Raw genomic sequence first — 19,806 nt, 5'->3', positions numbered from 1 at the left:
AATACTTAAAAGGAATTGGAAATGTTAGCCAAAGTAAATCAAGTGGTGGTGGCTGGCGAGTCGATGGCTCCTCTCCGGTAAAGCTGCTGCTTAGGGCCCAGGGCCGGAGAACTAGTGAGACTTCAAAGTGGCAGCTGGGTGCTGTGTCAGCTGCCTCCCTCCTCCGTTGGCTGTGTGTGCCCAAAAATGCCCAGCAATCAGTCACCCGCCACCTCCCCCACATTGACTCTGAAACGTCATGATGTCATGATATATCTCTCTCTCTCTCTCTCTCTCTCTCTCTCTCTCTCTCTCTCTCTCTCTCTCTCTCTCTCTCTCCTGCAGGCGGAGTCCTTATTGTCTCGCTGCTGCGTTGCCTAGAAATTTCCCCAGCCCAGGCACTCGGACAACAAAGGCGGGCAAGCAGCAAGCAGAGCTGGCTGAGCGGGTTGCAAGCAGAAGGAAAGTAACATACATTACTTAAAGTAACATAAATTACACAACACAATATTGCACCGGCCCAGGGTGGCTTCTTCATAAAATCAGCCCCAGCCCCCAGCGCCCATCATGAGTTCGGCCCGGCCACGGGCCGAATGGCCGACAGGCCAATCCGACCCTGGCTGAAGGGAAGTAATGCAAGCACTTGTGATGTGTTTCTGTGCATGCGCTGCGTGCATGCTAAGCGAGTTGGTGGTGAGAAATCACACGCTTGTTCTGATGAATAAAGCTGGCGTTGTCTATCTGATAATTGCCTCTACACTATTCCGTGGGTGCTAAGTTTTGTCTTTTATTTCCAAGAATCCAACATGCCTCCTCGCACCCAGCATCCACTCTCCATGGCTGTCTGCCCCTCTTTTCTGAGACAGTCTGGTTCCTCTGGCATATTTCCACCAGCCTTTGGCCTTTTACCTGGTTTGGGGGCGGTTGTCATTCCTTCCCCAACTTTGACGGTTCCACTGCTTCTTGTCGGACTCCTTCGAGTCTTCATCAACTACTTTGCAGCATTATCCTATAGTTTAAAAATAGAAAGGAACATTAGAAAGTAGCTTTTTTTCCAGTGCTGTCTACTCACTGATTTCTTGGCAACAATATTTGTTTGAACTTTGCTGCTTGTTAACTTGGCTTCCGTGCTCGCTCCTTAATGGTTAGGTGCACGTTAGTCTGCTAACTTGACACCCAGCCTCACAGATGGTTTTAATAGCATTAGAGCTCATAGTTACTGTAACAAATGTCACTTACTTGCCCTTGCTTCTAACTAATGAGCAAACATTGAGCATGTTATCATAATTATTATTGTATTTAGTGAGGACAGATCTAGCTTCGAGAATCAACGGAGTGCTTTACAGAGGTATACACCAATACAGATACATAACGGAGCACTTTACAGAGGTGCACAACATTACAGATGCATAACGGAGTGCTTTACAGAGGTGTACAACATTACAGATGACAAGAGAACAGATATACAGCCGGTGGGGGTAGGATACAGAGGGGACAGGAGAGGGGTACAGCTGCACCGTGTGGCGGGGAGACGAGTGGCGTCTAGTGAGTCAGGTGACCTGAGGGGTGACGTGATGATATGATAGGTTATCATGGCCTAAGTATTGAGCATAGAGAGCGAGAGCACAAACAACCAAGTGGTATTTGGAGGAGGTTTCTCCACTCCAGAATTTGTTTTCCAACAATAGGTTATGTGGGCTAATACATGAAAACATCCAATAGCTGCCAAGTCTTCTACAGTACACAGGATCATTTCCAGGGTTCAGGTGCCCACGTATGCCAGCATTTCCACTACAAGAACACATGGCTTTCGCCTTGCTCAAATAGGTCAATACGAAAACTGTAAAAACACACTTGACTTTACCCAAAAAGGCCAGTACAGTAACTGTCAGAACACACCCATGATGGATTTCCCAAGTGTGTCGCAGGCCATTAATGCCAGCCACTGTAGCAACACATTTTTCTCAGATTTGTCGAATAATGTTAATGTTAAAGGATATTTGTACCGCACACTATGACCACCGGAGTGGTCCCCTGGCGCTCTGGCGGCTCTGAAAAAAGGGAAGGGGGGTGAGTTAGTGGGAATAAGCTGGAAAAGTGCAAGAGAATAGTGATGTGTCGTTGGCAGCATCAGCCCCGTGGGTCCGTTGGCTGGGCTTGGGGTGTTTTACGGTCCGTAGTCGTCGTGTGCTGTTGTGCGAGTCTATTTGCGGTTTGTTTTGTTGTTGCAATGTAGTTAAGTTTGTGCGGATGGTTACGTTTTAGGCTTGTGGTTGTGTTTGGTTAGAGTTTGAGAGGTGTATGCAGAGGGGTGAAATTGTTAGTGGATTGGTTAATTGGCATTGCTGTCCTTGCACTTATGTCTTGGTGTGATTCTTGCTATCATTCACTATTCCATCTCAGTGTGGCACGTGCTAACATTCAAAATCTTATCTAGATGTGACGCAGGCTAATTTTCATGTTTCTGTCTAAGTGTGGCACATGCTAACATTCATAATCCCATCAAGATGCGATGCAGGCCAGAGTTAAGAATTCCATCTAAGTGTGGTGCAATCTAACACTCACATTTCTATCTAGATGCGACACAGGCCAAAGTTCAGAATTCCATCTCAGTGTGGAACATGCTAACATTCACAATCCTATCTAAATGCGACGCAGGCCAAAGTTAAGAATTTGTCTAATTGTGGCACATGCTGACATTCATAATCCCATCTAGACGTGATGTAAGCTAAAGTTAAGAATTCCATCTCAGTGTGGCACATGCTAACATGCATAATCGTATCTAGATGCAACGCTGGCTAATGTTCATGAATCCATCTAGGTGTGGCACCTGCTAACAATCACAATTCCGTCTAAGTGTGGCACATGCTAACATGTATAATCCTATCTAGATGTGATGCAGGCTAGTGTCATGATTCCCTCTAAGTGAGGCACATGGTAACATTGGCAGGTATGTTTGTATGCAATGCAAGGCGACATTTACAATCCTGTCATGAATAGATCTAGGCTGGTGGTCATAAATCTTTCTAAATATGCATGGTGTAAGTCTATGGCAGTGTATGTTATGGAAAGGTAAGTTAGAGTGACTGGGATTTCTGGAGTAGAGTAATTGCTCTACACCCCACCCGAGCCACAACTACAGTTTTTGTTGGTGTCTGTTGACTGCTGGCTTCACCTGCTTCCCCTGCTGACACTTGCAGACACATCTTGGAGCTGCTAATGTGGGAGCCACCCTTTGCCTCGGGGCCCTTAGCCGCAGGGGCTGCGTGGGCAGAGGGCTGCCCTGGGAGGGTCCATTAAGGACAGAGAGCCAACCAATCACAGTTGAAGGAGCTTACAGGAAGGCATACAGCCAATCACGGGCTGAGGGAGGGGAGAAGGATGAAAGGGGCCGGAAAAGCAAGGTAACCTGCAACGCGGTCACACGTGTTTTGTAGGAAACAGAAACGTGCCTCTGACTAGTCTGAATAGTATAAACCCATCATGCTAATGATTTTAAACCACTTTGGCTGCAAATGGTATACAAAAATCAAGTCACTTGTTTTCACATTATTATCCACATGGCCCCAGGTTCACCCAGTGAACAGGGACTTGGGCACAAGGATCTCAGTTGCAGTAGTCCTGGTGCAGTCAGCTGGTCATCCCAAATGGCCCTTTGGATGGGCAGGGAGCAAAGCTTGCCACAGCATTTGAGCTTACTGTTTTCACCTCTATGGCAGAGGATTTTAGAATAGACTGTATTCCAAACAGAGGTCCAGTGAATCGTCCTTCTTCTTTTGTGAGTCCAAACATGAATCAACTAAGGGAAGGGTTTCTTGCACCTATAAATGGCATAATGCTCCAGTGGATTGGCCCAAAGCAAGCCTGCTGTGAAGTGTCCAATCTAAGCTGCTGTAAAAAGTGTAATTTGCCGTCTTATATCATTATCTTTCTTTGTGTTGGTTTGTTCAAAATCTTTACAAAATGTTTGCAAGATATTTACAAAATTAAAAAGAATTGAAATGTCAAAAACAATGACCTGAAACAAATTACCTAAATATTACATCCATCACTCAATATCAAGTTAACTCAACAATATCTAAATGATAATGCTAAATGTATACATACAATTTACATATATTTTTTAAAGAATCCCAGCACTGCTAAGTTCAACGCGACCGAATTATCATGCATAATATTGAGCCACTAAAGGTCAGAAGGCACCCAATTAACATTGGTCACAAGTTTGCTAAAATATTCTCTTATCTGCATTCCCAAAGTCTCACAATGTAAAATCAAATGAGGGAGGGTTTCTTTTTCTTGTACACAGTCACAAAATCGATATTTTGGTGAGACTTCCCCCCCCCCCGCGTCTAATACTTAAATCTCATTGGTAAATAAAGCATTTAGTCTGAAATGCATACAATTGTTTCTTATTTTTCTGTTTGGAAATCGCATTACATAAGATTCTGTCACACCGAATGGTTTATAGGAAACAATCTGTGCATACAGACGAGAACTCAAAATTGTGTCAGTAGTGCGTATCCAGTCATATCGTTGCAATGTCTTCTTAACTTGTAAAGAGTTATTCAGCAGTGTATCTAAAGTGCTCCCTAATTTGTCTAAGGAATCTAGGCATTCAATTAGTAAGTTATAAATAAAACCCACCTGAGTAGCACCTTGTCCCACCCCTTCACTCAGTGTATAATATATACTTTCTTCTGGGCCGACATAGAATTTCGTTAAAAAAAAGCCGGGGAGATCCAAGATGGCCACCGGGGAGATTACCCTGTGCTAGGTGTGCTCCCAGAGCCCTCTGCCAAAAAAGTGGGATAATTGGAGCAACTCCCCTCCCCGTGTGCCCCTACCTGCTGGTGCTGACGTTTCGGGCAGCGGTGCCTCGTGGTGGAGTGGATCGGGCTCGGGGAAGAGGTGTTCGACTGGAGCAGCGGTGTGCGGCCTGCTGCGGTGAACGCCGGTGGTGTTGTGCTGGTGGACAGCCCCGGGCGCGAGGGGCTGCATCGGCAGAAGGAGGCAGAGTGACTGAGCTGCGCGGCTCAGCCTGTGGGGTGTGCAGGTGGAGCCGGCGCTCGCAGCCAGGCAGGAGCGGAGCGTTGTTGGTGGAGGGACGGGGACCCAAGCGGCACCCGCGGCCTGGGACTCCCTCCGCCCCGGATTAATCCTGGATCACGGCCGGTGCAAGGTGCCCTGGGGCGGAGAGAGTTGGCAGCCCTAGGCCCCAGCGGAGGGAGGAGGAAGGGCCCTCCGCGGTGAGGAGTGCAGCAGAGCAGCTCCGGGGGGGAAGACCCAGAGCTCCAACAGCGGCCTGCGAGAGACTGGTGCGGAGGCGTCCTTGGGATAGAGGGAGTGGGCAGCTTAGGCCCTAGTGGAGGGAGGAGGAGGGACCTCGCTGAGGTAAAGATTAAAGCGGAGCAGCTCCGGGGGAAGACCCGGGGCTCCAGCATTGAGGTGTGTTTTAAGCCTTGTCGGCGGGGCTGGCACTGACAGCATAAGCAGGGAGCGGCAGGTGAGCGTGGGAGGAGGGGGGGCTCTGTGGGGCTTTGAGAGTACTGTGGCATGGAAAAAGAATAATAAAGGGAAAAAATTAAGAAGAATACTGCCTACGTACTGCCTGTGACCCTATGCAGCGTGCCTGCTCCTTGGCCCCCCTCCTCTCCCCACCTGCACTTTTAAATTGGGACTGTGCTAGCAGTGGACAGAGAAGTTGGTTCGGGCTACCCGCATTCCCTCACTTTAAATTGGTCAGTACCTGCATTGGACTGAGAAGTGGGTACGGGCAGCTCGCTCCGGCGGTGGAGCTGCGCGAGGACCGACGTGAGGAGCTAGAAGTACCCTTAATAACAGGAGGCCCAGCCCCACTTCAGGGGGAAGGAGCGGAGGAGCTTCTGGACCAATTCCAAAAGGACTCAGGCCACTGTAGGGTCGCGCCTGGGCAATAAGAGGGCAAAAAAAAAAACAACAGAAATACTGGACATATGGCTGGAGGTGCATGTGACCCAGTGGCCTGGGGCTAAGGGGTACGACGACCTAGCGGCGAGCAGACGAAGCAAGTCCGCACAAGGAAGTGAGGTTGGGTTTAGGCAAAGGGGGCAACAGTGCCAGGAGGTCCCATCATTGAGGAGGATGTCTAAGAACAGAGGAAAGGTTCCAGGGACCCCGCTGAAAGGTGAGAAGAAATCACCAGAGGGCATGCTTCAGAAACAATGGAGAAAGGAAGAGGGAGCCAAGCCCGTGGTAAAGAAGGAGAGAGATTGGAGCGAGGAGGAGATGGCCCTGGAAGATGCACGAGGGGACAAAGGGTCACAAAGAAGCTCTTGGAGGAGTGTTTTCAAACCTTTGGAGACAGAATGGTCAATGCACAACTCGACAAAATGAAGGAGGACCTCACGGGGGCGGTCCGTGAGGTGAAGAGCGACTTGACCAATCTGGGTTCAAGGGTGGACACTAAAGAAAGGGCTCTCCAAGATTTAGCAGAGGACTCTCATAAAGTGCAAGAATGGGTGGAGAGCCTTACCACGGCCACCCACAATCTGGAGCTTCAGACCAAAGATCTTAAGAACAGGTCAAGGAGGGCCAACATTAGGGTGAAATTTTTGCCGGAATCAGTCACGGACTCAGACCTCCCACAAACAGTGAAGTTGCTGTTCGCTCCCCTGGCAGATGTCTCAAGTCCGGAAGAGATCAGAGTAGACAGGGCTCATAGAGTGGGGCCCAGAAGGGATGAGTCGGTGCCCGACCACGTGATTTGTTAGTGGCGCTGCATGACTATTCGCAAAAAGAGAAAATCTTACGGGCTGCGAGGGGGGCGGACGCCATCAGCTTCAATGGGTCCTCCATTCAGCTGTACCTGGATTTGTCAGCTATTACTCTCAACAAGATGAGGCAGATGCGCCCGATAACGCAGGAGCTTCAGAAGAGGGGCATGAGATACAAGTGGACATTTCTGTTTGGTTTGGTGTTCGAACTGGACAAAAGGCAAAGAAGGGTTACATCAGTGGAGGAGGGTGCGGCCATCCTCGGGATAGAGGTGGACCACTCCTCAGGTGAATCACCGGACAGGGGGAAAGCCAGCCTCAAGCATAGGGAGTGGGAGTGGTCGACCCAGGCGCCAAGAAGGAAAGTGAGGAGGAGGAGGGATCCGGCGGGGGTCCCCCCGGTGGAGGGGCCCCGAGCTTGGGGGGGGGGCACGGGGTTCATCGCCAAATTGATTTGTAGGTTATGAGATGGTTGGTTTTTGGGGGAACCCGGGGAGGGGTGTCTGTAGTGGCTGGGGGGGAGGGTTGGGGTCACAAAGGATCACCTAAGGGTCAAGGTGGATCTGCCAATGAGGTATCTGGGGTGGAGAAGTGGCACTGCTCCCGAGGGAGAGGTTCGGGGGGGCTAGAGGCCGCAGTGCGCACCCGGTGAGGGGGGTCATGGGTCTGGAGGGGGGAATCAGGGTATGGGTATTGGTTCTGCCAGGAAGAGATCCAGGGTCGCTATGGGCAATGGGTAAAGTCTTGAAAATCATGTCCCTGAATGTCAGGGGTTTGAATTCACCGGTGAAGAGGAAAAAAGTGGAGCTCATGCTGGCGAGGGAGAACCCTGACATTATTAGCTTTCAAGAAACTCACATACAAGTAAAGGACAGACAGAGGGTGAGGCTGAATGGGTTTAGCAGCCTTCATCAATCGAATGGCCAGGGGAAGATGGGGGGCGTCCTCATAGCCCTAAAAAACAGTTTAGATGTGGCTGTCACAGGTGTTTCCCAGGACAATTTGGGCAGGTTCCTGGTGTTGAATCTTCAAAAAGGCAGGGAGGTGTGGTCAGTGGCTACCCTTTATGCGCTGAATACGGGGCAAGACCACTTCCTACAAACAATGCTGGGTAAATTGGAAAGGGCTGCTAGGGGCAACATAATACTCACGGGGGACTTCAATTTAGCTTGGGATCCGGCGAGAGATAGGAGTGCGAGACTCTTTCAAGTACATACTAAACCTTCCAGAGAGCTGCAGTCCAAATTGAAGAACCTCTCATTGGTTGACGCATGGCGGAAAAGAGGGGTGACGATAGTCGGTACACTTTCTATTCTTATGTTCACAGATCGGTATCAGGTAATATTTTCGCCAGCAAAAATATCGCCGAACATATGGTCGTTGGGAACAGCCATAGGCGATATTTTTGGTGGTGAAAATATTAGGTGCGGGGGTTGCGGGGGTGTCCCCCGCACATAGAAAATGGATGCGGGGGTTGCGGGGTGCCCCCGCAGGGTCCATGTGTTATTTTCGCCGCAAAAATATGGCGATATTTATGCATCACGATATTTTTGCGGCGAAAATATCACATGGAACCCACAGATCAGCTTCCAGGATAGATTATGTCTGGTTGTCTCGTTCCCTGGTAGGTAGGTTTAGGGAGATTGAGGTGGGCAGGATTTTGATTTAAGACCACGCCCCGATTGTAATGGAGCTTGCGGTGCCATCGCAGGTGGTGGGTCTGTGGAAATGGAAGTACCCTTCTCACATTTTTAAGGTCGAGCTGCTGCGGGAGGAGTTGCGACAGGAGATTGGTCACTTTTTTCAGAGGAATGATACTGAGGGCATGGATCCAGGGATAATTAGGGATGCCTTTAAAGCCACCATTAGGGGGACGATTATTGTGATCTAGGCTAGGAGGGATAGGGAATGTAGGAAGATAGAAGAAGATCAGGAGGCTAATTTGAAAGCAGTCATGCAGGAACTAGCCGTTAGACCCTACGCAGAAACCAGGAGGAGGTATAGGGTGATTAAGGGCCAATTAGACACGATAGTCTTGGCTAAGGCGGAGAGAGCACTGCTACACCTGAAGCAGAAGTATTACGTGAAGGCGAACAGGGTGGATAGGCTATTGGCAAGAAAGCTGAGGAGCGAGGAGAAAAAAAGAATACTGAGAATTAAGACGGTGGGGGGGTACGGTGACAGGGACCCAAGAAATCAAAAAGGAGTTTGCGAGGTTCTACAGGGAGGTGTATAAATCTGACAGTCCAGTGGAAGGGGATCAGGGGAGGTTTCTGGAAGGGTGCCATCTTGCTGGGATTGAGGTAGCGGATAGGGAGGAGCTCGAGAATGACTTAACTATAGAGGAGGTCCACAAGGCTATTGCGGATCTCCCCCTTCATAAAGCCCCAGGGCCTGATGGCTTCACAGCAGATTTTTATAAAACGTTTAGGGATGTCTTGGCCCCGAGAATGGTTTCTTTATATAACGTTTTTGGGGGAGGGAAAGGGATAACCTCATCTATGGAGGAGGCGAAAGTGGTACTACTCCCTAAACAAGGGAAAGATCTTACATCGTGCGGTGCCTACAGACCGATTGCTCTAATCAATTTAGACGCAAATATCTTTACTAAGATTTTGGCGGCCAGGCTTGAACCCCTCCTCCCATCCCTAGTGGAGCAGGACCAGTCTGGTTTTGTTAGGGGGAGGCAAACGCATGACAACACCAGGAACATTGCCCATATTATAGAGAAGGTGAACAAATCTAAGAGTGAGGCTATTGTGGTGGCCCTTGACGCTGAGATAGTGTTTGATAGAGTAGAATGGGGCTTTCTCATCGCCACTATGCGTAAGATGGGCTTCTGGAAAAATGTATGAGCAAGATAGAGGCAAACTACTGTAGTCCCACATTGCGCCTGATGATTAATGGGGAGGCATCTGACTTGGTGACGGTGTCTAGAGGTACGAAGCAAGGCTGTCCGCTATCGCCACTACTTTTTGCGATATATCTGGAGCCGCTCGTGAGTAAAAACAGATTTCACCAGGAGATTAAGGGGGTGATGTTCGGGGGAAGGGAACATAAGGTGGGCGACTTCGCAGACGATATGTTGCAGACCCTGATGAACCCCTGAGAATCCCTGGAAGCACTCGAGAGAGTTTTTGGGGAGTTTGGCCAAATTGCAGGGCTACGGATTAATAAAAGTAAGTCGGAGGTGCTGTGTCTACAGATATCCCCGGGGTAGAAAAGGAGTTGAAGGAGAGCTTTGAATTTGCCTGGGCGAAGGGTAGGATAAGGTATTTGGGGACTGTTATCACGGGGACGATAGAGCAAATGTACGAGATAAACTACCTCCCGCTTCTGGGGACAATCAAGGGGTTGCTTTTGGGCTGGGGACTACTGGCAGTGTCTTGGTTAGGGAGGATCAATGCCTTAAAGATGGTTATCCTTCCAAAGCTACTGTATTTATTTATGGCGCTGCCGGTTAGGGTACTGGCCCCCTTCTTTAGAAAGTTAAGCAGGCTTACTCAGGCCTACATATGGGGGACGAAGAAACCTAGGGTTCCTAGTAGGCTTATGCAATTGCCCAGAAATAGAGGAGGTATGGGGGAACCGGATATGGTGAACTACTACCGGGCAGCTCAGATGAGGGTACTACGTGATTGGACGAAGGATGATAGGGGAAAGGTGTGGAGGGAAATGGATAGAGCAGTGGTCAGATATGGGCTGGAGGAGGTTCTGTGGCTTCCTTGGGAGGACAGGCCCAGGAGGATGTACTGCAGTGCAATTGAGGAGTTGGTGGGTAGGTTATGGGCTGAAGCGGTGTGTAGACCAAAGTTCACTACCTTTCCTTCACCTCTCACACCTATCTTTGCTAATCCTCAGTTCACCCTGGGACTGGGAGCTGATTCCGGGTTTGATGCGTGGCAGGAGGGGGGCTGTAGGTTCCTTAGAGACCTCTATGAAGCAGGGCAGGTGAGAGACTTCTCTACCTGTAAGAGCATTTTCAGGGTGAGGGAGGAGGAGCGATTCTGATATATGCAGCTAAGACTTTGGGCCCTACATCCAGCTATAAAGGGGGCGGCCACAAGGGATCTTACCCAATTCGAGAAATATGTGACTACTAAAGCCGGGGACAGACACCTAGTGGGGGGTTTGTATGGGTTGCTCAAGGAGGGGGAAGTGGCAGGCAAGAGGGGCTTTATGGCCAATTGGGAGAAAGAAGCCACGCAATCAATTACGCTAGAACAGTGGCAATCCCTATGGGCGTTTATTCCCAAGTTTACAAACTCTTTACAAATCCAAGAAATTTGGGTGAAGTTGATGTATCAATGGCACCTCACCCCCTGCAGGTTAGCTAAAATATATCGGTCTAAGACCGCCCTGTGTTGGAGGGGATGTGGGGAAGAGGGCTCCTGGCGGCACGTCTGGTGGCAATGCCTGAAAGTTGCCCCGTTCTGGGTCATGATTCGCGAGGCAGTGCTTGACACGATGGGCATTGCTATAGTTGGGGGAATAGACACTGGGCTGTTTATTTTGGGGCTGGATGGTACCATGGACGAGATGCGGACGAAGGCCCAAAAGAAGGTTTATGTGATCTTGGTGATGGCAGGGGCACAATTAATAGCACAGAAATGGAAGGCGAAGTAATCGCCCATGGAACATGAATGGGTAGGAAGGATTTGGAGGGTAGCAGCTCTGGAGAAAGTGACGTATTTGTTAAGAGGAGAACACCAGCAGTTTCTTTTGGACTGGAATTTGGTTTTGCAATTTCTCAAAAGAGACTCCAGGGCAGCCTGGTGCCCGCGCAGCATGTAGCTTCTGGGACTGGCATAATATGGGGCCGGGGACCAGGTGCGGGGAGGGGAGGTATGAAATGGGAGGACTCAGGGTCCTGAGCGGCACCATACGGTGGAATTTGGACTGTTTAGCAGCATGGGAGAGAGGCGGCGAGAGACGGGCGAAGTAATGACGTTCACAAAGGACAGAACCTAAGAGAGATGTAGCGATGAACCAAGACCCGTGGGGTGGGGCAGGGGTTGTTGGGAGAGGGTGGAGGGTTTTGGGGGGTAAAGGTTACTTTGTTTAGTTATTGTTATAAATGCCAATAAAAAGTTCTATGAAAAAAAAGCCAATCATTTCCATTCAGATACACTTTGTAAAGACTGCAATCCTAATTCGTATTGTAAAGTGGATATCATGACACATTTTGGAGTGAAATATAGAAATGAGAGCCAGAATAAGGTTTCCAATTTTTCCAATTCATCAATCATCCACCTTGGAAATAGTTGCATATGCAGGCAATCACCTTTCTGATATGAAATTTCAAAGTCGGGACTAAAGAGAATTTCCCTTATTTGTAATCAATCTTTTTCATTTACACAATTGATTTTAATGCTTTTCCCTCATTTAATTTCGATTGAAACACTTCTTTGGGGCAGAGATTATTGGAAAGCCTAAATAGATCATAGTCATTTTCATTTGGAGTTTGGTGTGGTCAAGAAACCATGAAAATTTGATCTGGCATTTTTTCCTGCTCAGTCTTACTATTACAGATTTTGCCGGGTTTACACACAAGTTATTTATTTGTGTATATTGCCCAAAAGCTGTAATGAGCCTTTGCAGTCCTATTGGTGCATGATCGAAAAGGATAAAATCATCTGTGTAGGCGCCCCAGACTATTTTGGCGTGCCCCATCCTCAGGGGTGCGAAATAAGCTCTTGAAAGACAAGTCCCTACATCTGCAACATACATATTAAATAGGCATGGGGCCACAATACAGCCCCGTCTCAATCCATTTTCATAAAAATAGGTTTAGTTAGTTGCCCTTCACTGTTTTGCCTCACTTCCTAGACACTTCGTGTAAATGTATTAATGTAGCTAATAGATCAGGCGGTAGCCCTAATTTATCTATTTCATACCACTGAGTCAAATGCTAGGGATAAGTCCATTGAGGCCACGTATACTGGGGATGCATTATTCGGTATGCAGTGTTTATATAGAAAATGTTATAGTGAAACACACATATATTGAGACAAAAGGAGGTTGGCAGGTAAAGTCAAAAAGTGTCCACAGCGCTTGTAAATTGATAGGAAGGTCGGCACCAGGCAGCGGGTGTCTGTGAGGTGTGGGTACACTGCTAATGTACTACCACGGTATAAGTACAAGCAACAAAAGGTCCACAGACACACTGCGCCAAGAAAGTGCGAACAAACTGCAGTCTGATGTTCATTCCAATAATTCAGAACAGCCTGACAAGTGTTTCGACCCCAACCGGCTCTTCTTCTGAGGCTCTAATGCTTCGCGGATGCGGAAAGGATCTGCACGGCAACCAGGAGTACATAGACACATGGCTCGAGCCGTATGTCTATGTACTCCTGATTGCCGTGCAGATCCTTTCCGTATCCGCGAAGCATTAGAGCCTCGGAAGAAGAGCCGGTTGGGCTCGAAACACGTGTCACACATATATTGAGTACTTTATAACGTAAATCTGTATACTGAATATATTTTTGGGTGGGGTAAAGGGTTACATTTTTTGGGGAAATGTTTGGGGGGATTTTTAAGGGTAGTAAACTAGGGTTTGGGGGGAACCCCCTCTAAAATTGCATTTGGTATACAGGTTTTCATTATAAAATACTCGATATATGTGTGTTTCACTATAACATTTTCGATATAAAGACATGGAACTGCATTATTCTTCCAAGCTAAGCTCCTAAAAACTAGCTGATAGGAACTTAGGATTTTCTTAGAGACACACCATTCTTCTATTTTCTCTAATGCTAGCGATGCAAATAATTTATAATGAACGTCTAACAATGCTATTGTGCGATAGTTGAAAGGAATAGACTGGAGCAATGCTCCCCAAGTTGGCAACAATATAATATCAAAATGCTGTGGCTATATGATTGTATGACCCCAGTAGAATCCACCATGCCATTACCAGGCATGGCTTATTTGTACAGTTTAACATGGCGCCAGATTGACTTGGGTACACAATTATTATGTTTTGAATCTGAGGTGCAGACAATTAAAAATGTACCCCTGCCTGTTGGAATGTTGTGTTCCAGAAGCTATCAGGAATGGTGACATTTACCCCTGCCCTGCTGCCACTACAATGCAGGTGTTTGGGATATCAGGAGACGGCCTCAGCAAAAGCACATGAGCACACTATGATTTTGACATGGAGCATTATGAAAGGGAGGGGAGAGATTTGCAAAGCTCACTTTCAGAAACAGAATTACCTACATCATTTTATTATTTTATATAAAAATGTAAGGTGTTCACACCGTTACAGATGGCATTCAATGAAATTAGATATGACATCTCGCCTGTTTTGAAACTTTGATTGCAGAGAAGGGCTGCCTGGTGTATGGTTTAACTGAAAGGAGACCTTCATAAACTCCCTAATGAAGCTGAAGGAACTTGGTTGCATTTTTATGTCAAGGGGTGCAAGTCCTATTACCCATAAACGTCCCAGTTTTATTACCAGAGAAATGGCATATTTCGCCCCTCATTCCGCTACTCTAAGTCTATACTGTGTATCAGAGCATGGATAACCGATTACCCTCTCTTTTAATATGTGTGGAATTGTTTCAGAATATGTCTAGCCCTCCACCACAGAATGCGTTTCCCCCTAATCACTTGGTTGATATGAACCAATCTTTTTTCAGTGTGTGCCCTCAAATTGCCCCCACTCATGTTTGGAAGGAGGGACGATCGTCCCAGATCCCCAAGTGCTTTCGGATGAGGCAGAGGCCTGGAAGTGTGCAGTAGGGACTCAGTGAGGGTACAGGTGGCTGGGGGCTATCGGCAGGGGCCTTAGTGCTGGGAGAGTGGTGCATGCTTCAGCTTCAGGGTACACTGGAAATCAAACGCCATCTTAGATAATAGCAGCCATATTGAAATTGAGACCTAGCTTTGCACTGCAGCCAGGTCTGCAGGCCTGAGCCACACACATGGGAATACGTTTATGCCTGCAGGAATAGGTTGTATCTTGAGCAGCAGTGAGAAAGGCCAGAGCAGCAGAGATTTATAGGCCCTTCATTGTATCATGCTGCTTGCATTCGGATCCCAGAAGGAATGAGCACTGCAAGGCCACAAGGGGGTTGAGATACCCCCCTCCCAAGACCCCCAGCATTCCAATGCACCAGTGAGTCACAGACCACCGACCATAAAACGGTTAGACCCTCAATCTATCAGAAAAGATCTGAAAGCAGGGATCAGTTGCCTTCACCACAGGTCACGTGATTTCTGCTGCGAGGTTCCGAGAGGGGCAAAACAAATCTAAAACGAGGGTGGGGCGCTTTGTACGGGTGCCAACATGTGTGGAATCAAGCTGTAGTTTAACAATGACCTCGAAGTATCCTCTTAGCCCTTGTCTGCAGTACCAGGTGCACATTAGGCTAGAGATAGAGCATGTATTATTTTTCTTTGCCTAATAACCAATTAATTAAGGAGTAGCCCACGTAGAGGAAGATGGACAGAAGAGGCTGGGACCAATGGCCTGGCATCCCTTATGGAGCAGGTAGCCTATGTATAGATTCGCACCAAGCTGCCATTTGGATTTGTACATTATGTAATTTACGTTACTGATGACGCTGCATGCCTTCATAATATGTTACTGATTTGGCCAGAACGTTCTGCAGCACTGCTGCTGCATCTCTATTTTTGTGGAAATAAAACCTTGTTCTCCTTGGGCGTTTTTCCCTAGTGGGTCGCATTTTTTCTGGTGTGAGCATTGAGGGGCTTCTCTACACTCCATAGGTATCTTTACCCTTGTCATTCACTACATAGTAAAGCATACATTGATAATCATTGCCCCACGAGAATCAGAGAGACGCAAGCCTTTACCCCATAAGTGTGTGGTAGAGCATGGCGAGGTAACCCTCAGTTTGCCTCATCCCAACCCTCACCCCCAGTGAAACTGCAGGGCTGGTTTCAGAAAGTCCTTGAGCAGGGTGACATCATCCTGCGTGAGACACAGGCAGATTCCCTTGACACCACATCGTGGCCTAGTGCTCCATAGCAGCCAGGCCCAACAACAGCCCGTCATTGTCACTGCACATTGTGCTTCCTAGTGCCAAATAAATTACCACATCCCTGAGGGACCATGGTCAAGCACCAGGTGAGAGCGGTGGCATACCGAGCCAGAGGCCGGTGGGGAAAGCTGTTCCCCAGAGGCTCTTTTGAGATCCAGACCAGGACATTTGTCAGTAGAACATCTCTCCCATTCGGCACCTCAATGAGGATGCCCAACTGGAAAAGGTGTCTCGCTGGCAGGACAATGTGTGCTGACCAATTCCTGCTCAGCACGCTCATTGTCCTGGCAACAGGACACCTTGCTCTTTCTGAACGGGAGCAGTGTCCGGGTGCTAGGACAATGTCCCAAGGAGCACCGGGCATCAGAGCATTTTAATGTGAGCCATTAAGCACTGATGGGAGGGGTGGTGGTCTATTAGCAGGGACTTTGTCCCTTTAGAAATATGAGTGGGTGGGAGTGTTCAGAAGTAAGAATAGTGCATAATACTGACTATGGCTTTAAAACTCAAGGTGGATTTGTTAGGCTCAGATTGTGCATGATGCTATTGTGACTTTGCATGCAGGATGAGGAGAAAAAAACTAAAGCCATACTCTTATTGCCCAACATATTTCTATGACAATTGTGAGAAACCTGAAGGTGTCTCACCCGCTAGTCCCCGGAGATCTGCCATCCAGGTGGCCAGGACATGGCCATCGCTATTGGATCCAGTTCCTGGGGGTGAACCAGTGGGGAGGATCACCAGGATGGGGGGTCTTCAGGGAGTGGGACACTGAAGGGTGAGACGCGCTAGCCCCTTCCCTGTAACACCTTTACCCCATCCTACTCTGTAGGATATTTAGAAGCTCTGTCCCCCCTTTTCTGACACAAACACTTTCTTACACTGACAGACAAAGGACTAACACCAGAACCGTTTACCGGACATGTCCCAACACAAGGGTCAGGCAGAGTCAGGAAATTGACAACAATCACACGCACCTGATGGCCCTTTACCTTCCCCATAGGGATAAAAGGGGGAGCACAAGAGCACACTACGAGCAAGGCCGAACGCACGAGGAGACAGCTATTCTGGACCACCAGTTCAAGTGGAGGGGAAAAGTAGCAAACCCTGAAAGGACGACGAGGACGGAATTACCCTTGTCCTTTTCAACTCAGACCTGCGAAGCCTAAGAAAAGTGAATCACAAGACCAGGGAGTACAGCTGACAAGCAGTGTGGCAGATGTCAATGGGACACGGGGGCTTCCTGCATTGATAATACAGGTAGGGAGGCACGCTGGCTGCCGTGGTACCGTCCTTGACTCCAGAGGCAAGACAAGCCAATGGGTTCAGCACAGCCAGTGAGTCGGAGAAAGCTGATAGCAAGCCGAACTGTGTTGAGCCCAAGGTTGCAATTGGCAACATTTGTGATGGCAAGAAACTTATGAACAAAGAACTTGTGTATGTTTGAACTTTTGGCAACCCCAGAGAAGGGCCAGCTGCAGAGGGGTCAGGCGCCGCAGGAGTGCTCATTCGATGGACTCTGACTGCCCCATTGTTTGCATTAAAACTACAAGTACCAGAAGACCCTAGGAGAGGACGGCGTGAGGTGTCAGAGTGGTCCTACAAGGGTTACGTCAAATCCCTTTAAAAATCAAAAGTCTCTGACCTGTATCCAAGAGAAAGCTAGGGGAAGGCACCCCCCTTGCTTTATTAGAAAATTGCAAATCAAGACAAGTGTGAACCCGACGGAGTGATGCCAAGGCAAAACCTAAATTAAGTAAATCCTGCATTGTGATAAAACAAAGTGAACTGTGAAATTAGTAAATGTGAACCCAGTTGAGGGATGCATGCAAATCAGGCTGAAGCATGATGCCCACGCGAACATTGTGTTGATATTAAGAGTGTAAGCCAATGGTGCAAGATCACCAAAGGAACTTTTGTTTGTTTGTTATTTTGGTCCAGCATGCCATCTAAGGCAAGAGAATTTGTAGAAAAGAGACTTGGCCCCTGAAGGTCCTGGCATCGTTGAACAGAATAATGAACCTCGTGCTGGAGAGGCCCAGGTGTGTGCCGTGCACAGACGTCCTGTCTTGTCCCATGCTTAAAACATGGAGAAGGGAGACCCAGCCAAACCATCCTGAGTTATCATTTTGTGAACACTACTTTCTTTTCTGGTGAACATTATCCCACACTCTTTTTGTAACTTAGTGGTAAGGATTGGCATTAGGTGTTTTTAGTTTAAGCCCTTTTTATTTGCCATAACGCCACTAGGACTGCCTTATTATTGTTTGTTGATTGCACCCATCTTAACTTTAGGTTTAGATTAGGTGTTTTCCTCACTCATTTATACAGTTTGAATAAACACCCTTGAACTGTGATCACTTGTGTCTGTCTTTACTGTTTCCACCATGAGTTCCTGACACAATGCATACAGTGTGTAGTTAGTTTACTATGAAAGGCTAGTTTATTATGTAATGTGGTTTACTTGCAAGGCATTGCTATAACTAAAGTATTATTTAAGCGCATGAAATGCGAAAGCAAACCTTAATAAATATTTATATCAACTAAGCCTGTGAAGATGTGCTCATTTGCTTAAATTGTCCACATCCCAGGTTCACCATTTAAATGAAGTGTGTTATCCTGGCCAAATCATTTAATTGCAGCTCTGTAAGTGATTCACTTCACTGCTTATGTTAATATATCATGTTATTTAAAATAAAGCCTGACTATAGAGTTGCTCCATATATAACAATAGTGCAATTTAGGTATTTTGCACCACAAAGTTATTTGCTACTTGGCTTAATTATGGAAACTTAATCTAAAGTCACTTCCATGGTGCCTCCAAGTATCAAAGACTGATGATGCTCCTTGCGATGTCCTTTACGGTGAAGTCATTTCTGTTGGTGAAATCCATATGCAAATTAGGTGGTTTGCATGTATTTTGCCCCAGAGCGCCTGGACTGAGCTCTAACAGATGAGGTTCCTGCATCTGTAATGATTCTGCAGTTTTATTATTTTTGGCATATGTTAATTACCAAAAAAGTAGATTGGGGCAGGGGTGGGGGATTTGGGGGCACGAATGAGACCATATGGAATTGCGTGCATTGCATTTGGGGGGAAAAGTAGCAGGACTTTTTTCGTGGCTCACCCCCAACTCTTGTAATGCTGGATATTCCCCTGAGTGAGAGGATACATAGGGAGACCATTGCTTGGTGGTACATCCGGCCAGTAAAGACTCAAACACACAGGCAGGACAAGCAGGCACACACGAAGGGACAGCACACATCCTCAAAGAGCAGCACATTGAGAGGTAAAAGAATGCATGAGGGGCAGCACATACGCAGATATTGGCCACACAAACACAGTAAAAGAAACCTTGCAGAAGAAGCACATTTAAAGAAAAGCAACCAGTTGCTTAAACATTCAAGGTGACACACACAAACAGAACACACGCACAGTCGAACAACCACAGAGATGGCATTGGCATAGATGCCAACTATTCACAGTAGGCTCGAGAGTTAGTTTTGTGTTGTGCCACTTCCATAGCCAGGGCTCCAAAAATGTGCATTGCCTCACCCACTTCACTGAAAGACCAAAAGGTGCTGTGAACCCACCACATTGAGGACAATTAGACATAAACACACTACCCCAAGCCACTTACGGTAGCTAAACAAAACTGGAGCATCTCAAGACATTTGAGGAGGCTAAAACCTGAGATTATCCAGGAGAGGATGGGGCCAGTCACAGCTAATATGTCCCTCCTGGAGACCCCAGAGGAGATGACTAATATTCTCCTGGATACCTTGAAAGAAGCGACAAAAACCCTTGCTCTGCTAAAACCTAGCAAAGTGACAACTCATATTCAGAATGCCTGGTTTACTGAGGAAATAAAAACTCTAAGGGTATGTAAAAGAAAAGACTTCTATCACTGGAAAACATCACAGGCTGAGCAAGATAAACTCCGGTATCTAGCATCGGCAAAGAAACATAAAGAAGCTGTTATCAAGGCGAAGAAAGCCACGTATGAGCCAGGGATTGAGGAGTATCTCAGAAGTTATCTCAGAGCTCAGATCTATCTT

The 19,806-nt window shown here is 47.5% G+C and overlaps 1 long non-coding RNA gene across 1 annotated transcript in view; it reads right to left on the bottom strand.

Annotated features, from left to right (window-relative positions):
- The window catches only part of LOC138503290 (uncharacterized), a 171,401-nt gene that overhangs the window by 10,921 nt on the left and 140,674 nt on the right, over positions 1–19,806 (bottom strand). The window contains exon 3 of the long non-coding RNA XR_011279600.1: positions 889–988. This is a non-coding gene — a long non-coding RNA (uncharacterized lncRNA). The remainder of the gene's footprint in view (positions 1–888; positions 989–19,806) is intronic.

The sequence above is a fragment of the Ambystoma mexicanum genome, chromosome 11, assembly GCF_040938575.1.
Source record: "Ambystoma mexicanum isolate Mex_15411 chromosome 11, UKY_AmexF1_1, whole genome shotgun sequence".
Taxonomy (NCBI): domain Eukaryota; kingdom Metazoa; phylum Chordata; class Amphibia; order Caudata; family Ambystomatidae; genus Ambystoma; species Ambystoma mexicanum.
This window is presented reverse-complemented; position numbering and strand designations above follow the sequence as displayed.